The sequence below is a fragment of the Dasypus novemcinctus genome, unplaced genomic scaffold (assembly GCF_030445035.2).
Source record: "Dasypus novemcinctus isolate mDasNov1 unplaced genomic scaffold, mDasNov1.1.hap2 scaffold_161, whole genome shotgun sequence".
NCBI classification, from domain to species: Eukaryota; Metazoa; Chordata; class Mammalia; order Cingulata; family Dasypodidae; genus Dasypus; species Dasypus novemcinctus.
In genome coordinates this window covers 792,953-799,548 of record NW_026688159.1, presented here as the reverse complement: position 1 = coordinate 799,548, position 6,596 = coordinate 792,953, and positions in this window count along the sequence as shown.

Below are 6,596 nucleotides of genomic sequence, written 5' to 3'. Positions count from 1 at the left end.
CTACACCCCATAGACTAATTGGCTTTGGCTAGTGATTGTCAGTGCCCTTTTGCTGAGGACTGGGTTGACAAGGCCAAGCCTTTCCTTCCTGATCTGGTCACTGTCAGAGAGGCACATGATAGAACCTTCAACCTGGGGGCTTAAATAAGCAGTTCTGGGGTATTGTCAGACTAGCCCTGGCAAACTGAGACAGTGGCTAAAAGTAAAGATAGACTTCCCATGCCAAGGGGTGTGTGTGTGTGTGTGTGCGTGTGTGTGTGTGTGTGTGTGTGTGTGGCAGGGAGGCTCTGCTCAGTCCAGTCTCAGGAACCCAGGTGGAGGGAGGGTCACCAGTCAGGCTGTTGTCCTTTCAGTGTGAAGTCTTTAGAGCTCCTGGCCATGGGTGCTTACATGCTTCTGCCTGAAGAGTCACACATGGCTCCTTGATCATATGCAAGCACCTAGCAGAGGAGCAGGGACGGTTATTCCTGTGGGGGGCCGGGAGTGCAGGAGAATTGGCTATTGGTGCCATCTACCACTCAGCTAATCCTGAAGTGCCCTCCAGGGTTGGGTCTCTGGCTCCATTTCCCACTGCTGGAAAGCCCTTCCTTCTCCTACCAAGTGCCCTTTCTCAGCCAGCAGCTCTATCTGCAGTACCAAGGTCTCCTCCACTGTCATGTCCGTTTCCTACCTCCAGCACCACCAACATCAGCAACCCTCCTTCTGTGTCACCCTGCACTTTGTTCACACCTCAGCTATTTCCTGAGGGAAAACTGATGGTACACAACAAGGGCCAAACCAGGATCAGGAAACACTGAATTTCAACAATACTCAAAACACAAAGGGCCAAATGGCTATCAAGAGAGAAAGGTAAATGGAGTTTGTTTTGCTTTGTGTTTTTATTTTTTTTAATTCATTTTTTAAAATATTACATTAAAAAAATATGAGGTCTGCATGTACCCCCCATCCCCCTAACCCCACTACTCCCCCCATAGCAACATTCTCCTCCATCATCATGACACATTCATTGAATTTGGTGAATACATCTCTGAGCAGTGCTGCACCTCAAGGTCAGTGGTCCACATCATAGCCCACACTCTCCCACGTTCCATCCAATGGGCCATGGGAAGATCTACAATGTCCAGTAATTGTCCCTGCAGCACCACCCAGGACAACTCCAAGTCCTGAGAAACCCTCCACATCTCATCTCTTCCTCCCATTCCCCACACCCAGCAGCCACCATGGCCACTTTTTCCATACCAATGCCACGTTTTCTTTGAATACTAACCACAATAGTTCATGAATAGAATATCAGTAAGTCCACTCTAATCCATATTCTATCCCTCCATCCTGTGGACCTTAGATTGGTTGTGTCCATTCCACATCTATGTCAACAGGGGGCTCAGATTCCACATGGATGCTGGATGCATTCCTCCTGCTTTCAGTTGTAGGCACTCTAGGCTTCATGGTGTGGTGATTGACATTCTTCATCTCCATGTTATCTGAGTGGGGTAAGTCCAATAAACCAGAGTGTAGGAGCTGAAGTCTGTTGAGGCTCAGGGCCTGACTATCACGTGGTCAGTCCAGAGATTCAGATGCCCTAGAAATATCTTAAACCCGAGCACCAACTACAATTCTGATAAAGTAACAGGAAAGGCTTGTGAAAAGAGATCACATCTGAGTCCAGCTCTATCACACAGAAACACAAACTCCAAAGAAGGGCCAACTGACATGGCACTGAACTCCATCTGCCATGACCATAAGACCTGTGGGTCTCTGTAGCCCTCAGAAGAACCAATACCTGTGGTTGTATCTACTTTATCTGTCTCTGAGACTGCTCAGGTGTGCATAATGGCAAACCCTCTGATAACCTCCAGGCTCTTTTTTAGAGACTCATAGCCATATAAACTCATTTGTCCTTTCCATTTCCCCCTTGATTTAGGCCAAAAAGCGTTTTTAACTCCTGTTATTATATGTAGACAGGGATATTCTGCTGGTCCGAGTTGAACCATTTATTCAAGGTCATTGTCTAGTTACGTCATCAGCTGGTACTTGGTAGTGATCCCTCGGCACCAGGGAGGCTCATCCCCAGGAGTCATGTCCCATGCTGGGGGGGGTGGGGAAGGCAATGCATTTACATGCTGAGTTTGGCTTCGAGACTTGCCATATTTGAGCAACACGGAGGCTCTCAGGAGGTAACTCTTAGGCACACTACTGCTTTAGGCCTTGCTCTTATTTCCGGTGCACAGACTCACAAGCTAGTCATTAGGATCAGGGGCACATTGTTGGAACTTCATTCCTTTTTTGTCTTTGCCGTTGCACTTGGGGGATTGTTACCGTTCCCTTAGGGACTGTGATAGAGCTCCCTGGTTAGGAATACAGCACTCCCTCAGTAGTTATTTTTAATTGTTTCCACTAAGAAAATATCCAAACATATATGCCCTGTAGAACTCCCTGTCAACCATATGTCCCCTGTCAATAACATACCACACCAGTATTCCTCTGCTGCCATTGTTGAACTACTCTGTGATCTAAAACTTCCTGAAAAGTGAAGCCCAATATATTGCCAGGTTCCCTTAATAGTAAAATGGAATATAGCAATGAGTTTTAAGGTTAGATATAGAGTACATACTAATTTGGAAAAATTCAACATCCTATCTTTTTCTTTTCTTTTTTCTAATTATTAAGCTTATCTTCACAAGAGTTTTAGATCACAGTAATTCATATATACAATATATAGTAATCTCACATATCCAACATAAAACCTTTTTCCTTCCACAGCAATAATCTTTTAACATAGTCATACCATATTTACTGAAACTTATGTACAGACATTGAGACAATAGCTTTCAAACAAGGTAACATTTGTGTTTACATTGTGGTTTATACTTTAGGCTATACGATTTTCTAAATTTTCAGTTATCCTATGTTTTACATTATGATTTACATTTTAGCCTATCAGCCCCTATGTATTTTTGGTGTAATTTTACATGTCTTATATCCATCCTTGCGTACTCTTATGAAAAACTTCTATTGCCCTCACAGTTATGTTGGTTCCATCTATTCAATACCTATTTCCCCCTCCCCTTAGGGCCTACAGTGACAGTCCATCTTCATTTCTTGAAGAGCCATGTTCAGAGATACTTGCAACAGTGTTGAGGGCTTGACATGCTCAACTGCCCTAATGCCCTGGGAGCCACCATTTCTCTTGAGAGATACAGTTCCCTCTATTTGATGGCATCAGTCCTCCCCAGGATGTGGGTATACCTTCACTCTCATTATATGGGTCTCTACCCAGTGATATAACCCTCTCTGGCAAAATGGAAATTCACATATTCCCTAGGAGTCTGTCCTGCATCAGATTATTCCCTTTAAGGATGTTAAACAGGTCACTTTCCTTATTATATTTTTGAAAAGTTTTTCTCAGCATTATACTCTCAACCAAATACCTGACAATCTTCTATGTTCGTATGTTGCCCCAAACTCCCCCCAATTTCTTGGCAATATTACCCATTTGCCTATCCCTAGCCACCCTAAAACCCACAAAGCCCCATCCAAAGGTAACCCTATGCCCCAATTTTATCCCTTCCGGGTACACATATTTACCTCCAGCTTATCACAGATTCACCCATGTAGATGTCAGCTTACATCCTTCCTCTACACCACGATTTCCTGTAAGCCTATCATCCAGTCTCTAGCTCTCTAAGGCACCTTGTGTTTACTTATTTCATATGATTAATGTCATGTAGTATTTGTCCTTCAATGCCTGAGTTGCTTCACTCAATATAAGGTTCTCAAGATTCATCCATGTTATCACATGTGTTTGTAGTGTATTTGTTCTTAAAGCCAAGTAGTATTCCATTGTATGTATATACCACATTTTGTTGATCCATTCATCTGTTGATGGGCATTTGGGTTGATTCCAACTTTTGGCAACAGAGAACAATGCTGCTATGAACACTGGTGTGCATCTATCAGTTTGTGTCCTTGTTTTCAGTTCTGCTGCGTATATACCCAGCAGCGGAATTGCTGGGTCATATGTCAAATCTATGGTTAGTTTTGAGCAACAGCCAAAATGTCCTCCAGAATGGTTGGATCCTTCTGCATTCCCAGCAGCTGTGGATGAGTGTTCCCATTCCTCCACATCCTCTCCAGCATTTGTACTCTTTTGTTTTTTTCATAGCTGCCAATCTTACGGGAGTAAGATGGTATCTCATTGTAGTTTTGATTTACATTTCCCTGATAGCTAGAGCTTTGGAGCATTTTTTCATGTCCTTTTAAGCCATTTGTATTTCTTCTTTGGAGTAGTGTCTATTTAAAACTTTCCCCCATTTTTTAAATGGGTTGTTTATCTTTTTATTTTCAAGATATAGGATTTCTTTATATATGCAAGTTATAAGTCTCCTATCTGATATATGGTTACCAAATATTTTCTCCCATTGTGTAGGCTCCCTTTTTACTTTCTTGACAAACTCCTTTGAGGTCCAGAAGGCTTTAATTTTCAGGAAGTCCCATTTATCTATTTGTTCTTTTGCTGCGTGTGCTTTTGCTGTGAAGTTCATGAAGCCATTTCCTATTACTTGACTCTTATATTTAGGTCTTTGATCCATCTTGAGTTGATCTTTGTATAAGGTGTGAGATGGTAATCCTCTGTCACTCTTTTACATATGGATATCCAGTTCTCCAGGCACCATTTGTTGAATAGGCCATTCTCTCCCAGTTGAGAGTGTATGGTGGCTTTATCAAATATTATATGGCTGTATATATGAGAATCTATGTCAGAACTTTCAGTTCGGTTCCATTGGTCTGTGTGTCTCTCCTTATGCCAAAACCATGCTCTTTTCACTACTGTAGCTTGGTAGTATGTTTTGAAGTCAGGTAGTGTGATTCCTCCAATTTCATTTTTCTTTTTCAAAATGTCTTTGGCTATTCCAGGCCTCTTTCCTTTCCAAATAAATTTCACAGTTAGTTTTTCTAGTTCCTTCAAGAATGCTGTGTTGGTTTTTATTGGGATTGCATTGAATGTGTAGATCAGTTTTGGTAGGATAGACATCTTAATAATATTTAGTCTTCCTATCCATGAACAGGGAATATTCTTCCATTTATTTAGGTCTTCTTTGATTTCCTAGAACAATCTTGTGTAGTTCTGTGTGTATAAGTTCTTTACCTCTTTAATTAAGTTTATTCCTAGGTATTTGATTTTTTTATTGACTATTGTAAATGGTATTTGTTTCTTGATTTCCTCCTGAGCTTGCTCATTATTGGTGTACAGAAATGCTACTGATTTTTGTGCATTGATATTATAACCTGCGACTTTACTAAACTCATTTATGAGTTCTAGAAGCTTTGTTGGAGACCTCTCAGGGTTTTCTATGTATAGGATCATGTCATCTGCAAATAATGAAATTTTGACTCCTTCGTTTCCAATTTGAATGCCTTTTATATCTGGTTCTTGCCTCAGTCCTTGAGCAAGTACTTCTAAGACAATGTTTAATAGAAGACGTGATAGTGGACATCCTTGTCTTGTTCCTGATCTTAGAGGAAGAATTTTAGGATTTCACCATTGTAAACGATGTTGGCTGTGGGTTTTTCATATATACTCTTTATCATGTTCAAAAAATTTCCTTGTATTCCAAACTTTTCAGTGTTTTTATCATGAAAGTGTGCTGTATTTTGTCAAATGCTTTTTCTGCATCTATAAATATAATCACCTCATTTTTTTCATTCAATCTGTTTATATGGTGTATTACTTTCATTGATTTTCTTATGTTGAACCATCCTTGCATACCTGGAATGAATCCCAATTGGTCGTGGTGTATAATTCATTTAATGTGTTGTTGAATATGGTTAGCAAGTATTTGTTAAGTATTTTTGCATCTAAGTTCATTAGAGAAATTGGTCTGTAATTTTCCTTTCTTGTGGTGTCTTTGTTTGGCTTTGGTACTAGAGTATTGTTGGCATCATAGAATGAGTTTGAAAATGTTCCTTCTGTTTCGTTTTTTTGGAAGAGTTTTAGCAAGATTGGTGTTAGTTCTTTCTGGAATGTTTTGTAGAATTCACCTGTGAAGCCATCTGGCCCTGGGCTCTTCTTAGTTGGGAGGTTTTTAAAGACTGACTCTATCTCTTTACTTGTGATTGGTTTGTTGAGATCAGTAATTTCTTCTTTTGTCAGTATAGGCTGCCTATGTGTTTCTATGAATTTCTCCATTTCCTATGAATTGTCATTTTTGTTGGAACATACTTTTTCAAAGTATCCTCTTATGATAGTCTTTATTTCTGTGGGGTCAGGGGTGATATCTCCTTTCTCATTTCATATTTTGTGTATTTGCATATTTTCTATTTTTTTCTTTGTTAGTGTAGCTAAGGGCTTGTCATTTTTATTCCTCTTCTCAAACAACCATCTCTTGGTCTTGTTTATCTATTCAAGTGCTTTCTTATTTTCTATTTCATTTAGTTCTGCTCTTATCTTTGTTCTTTCTTTCTTTCTTCTTCCTATGGGGTTACTTTGTTGTTTTTTTTCCTAAATCCTCCAAATGTGCAGTTCTTTAATTATTGCTCTTTCTTCTTTTTTGATGTATGAATTTATGGTTATAAATTTCCCTGTCAGTACTGCTTTT